Raw genomic sequence first — 1,538 nt, forward strand, 5'->3', positions numbered from 1 at the left:
ATTTATAATGTTGAGTGTCGTATGAAAGAACTTTATTATTGGTTACTGACAAGGTAGTACAGATAGTTAGAATAGATACAGAAAGAATATCCTTTATGTTCAGACTGACAGGCTACATTAAACTTACAGTATAAATGTGTACAATCTAATCATTGTTTACAATCAAAATAATCATTGTACATTATATTTCTTACACTTACTAAAGGATTTATCCAAATGGTAACCTTTATAAGGTGAACAGCAATTTGCCGCTGAAGGTGCAGTGGTGGTTCTCATTATCATAGAACCTTGCACCTGATTGGGGACGAACATTGACCACATCGCCTTCCTCCATCTTTAGTGTGACAGCATTTGCCGTGTTCACTTGGTAGTTATCTGACTTACCATAAGCTAAAACGATCTGTTCTCCGTTTTTAACCAAGAAAGCTGCTGCTGGGTATGAGGTGTGTGCATGGGTGTAAAGATAGATCTTGAATTCGTAGACCCCTCTGGTTGGGGCTAAAAACGAACCTGTGTTAGAGAAGGGAAACAAACTTTCATACAATATTGACGAAAATATAATAATAAAACACAGAGATCTAGTACAGTAAAGAGGTCATGATACAGTATATAGGATATGCTCATGAGCAGAAGCAAGACTGCATTTTAATAAGTGTGTAACATAAGAAGAAACGATGCGTTGAGAACCATATTGGACAAATACACATTACTATGTCTTTACCATACCTGTGTTTGGGTTGTAAGCATTTCCAACATTGACGAAGACGTGTCTGAAGATAAGGGACACTTGATTGGTGGTCCCAGAGAAGGGCCCTACAAAGCCACCCCCTGATGTATAGAAGGAAGCGGAGAACGCCACCTTTCCAGCTGCAAAACAGACATTTTGTTTCAATTTTAAAACGTACCATTCAACAAGTCATAAGTATATAGACATTTTGGCTTGAGCCGTGATTTCTTTTTCATGTGACTGACAAAGGGTTGACATCAAAATAGACAAGTTTGTTTTCACGGTCCTCAGCGGCACTGTCTGGGCTATCAATATGAAAAAAAAGCATGATACGGGCAGAAGATCTAGAAGGCTGATATAAACAGCAAAAAGAGAGCTTTATATTGTATGAGCATGTGGTGCATCTCCTAATGATATCCTAGCCCATATTTTACACGTCTCAACCAGGGCTTGCAGTGCCTTATTGGCCTCAAACAAGCCTCAAACGAAATTGAAATGGCAGCATTTTAAAACGGCATTTTAATTAAACATACCCAGATTCTCTGTCTTTAGTTCCTCCAACATCCGTTTTGTCTGTTGCAGCTCTAAGCTCATCTTTATCAGCGTGGCATGAAGAGACAGGTTGGTTGATTTGTTCAGCTGGTGATTCAAGATGGCATTTTCACCTAAGTCTTCTGTTTCTCCATGAACCTGGACCTCAGACAGAGAGCAGCACACCAGCATCAACAGAACAGAGGTCTTCATTCTTCTGCTTCTACTGTATTCTTCGGATTTCGCTGTTTGCTTTTGGGTGTGTCTGTTGCTCTTTTAT

The 1,538-nt window shown here is 39.3% G+C and overlaps 1 long non-coding RNA gene across 1 annotated transcript; it reads right to left on the bottom strand.

Moving 5' to 3' along the window:
* Nucleotides 1-401: 401 nt before the first annotated feature.
* On the bottom strand, nucleotides 402-1,323 carry LOC136948134 (uncharacterized). The gene is made up of 3 exons (XR_010877048.1): nucleotides 1,261-1,323; nucleotides 727-867; nucleotides 402-510 (listed from the first exon to the last, which is right to left on the bottom strand). It is a non-coding gene; the product is annotated as an uncharacterized lncRNA (long non-coding RNA).
* Nucleotides 1,324-1,538: the final 215 nt, after the last annotated feature.

This window comes from Osmerus mordax, chromosome 8 (assembly GCF_038355195.1).
Source record: "Osmerus mordax isolate fOsmMor3 chromosome 8, fOsmMor3.pri, whole genome shotgun sequence".
NCBI lineage: Eukaryota > Metazoa > Chordata > Actinopteri > Osmeriformes > Osmeridae > Osmerus > Osmerus mordax.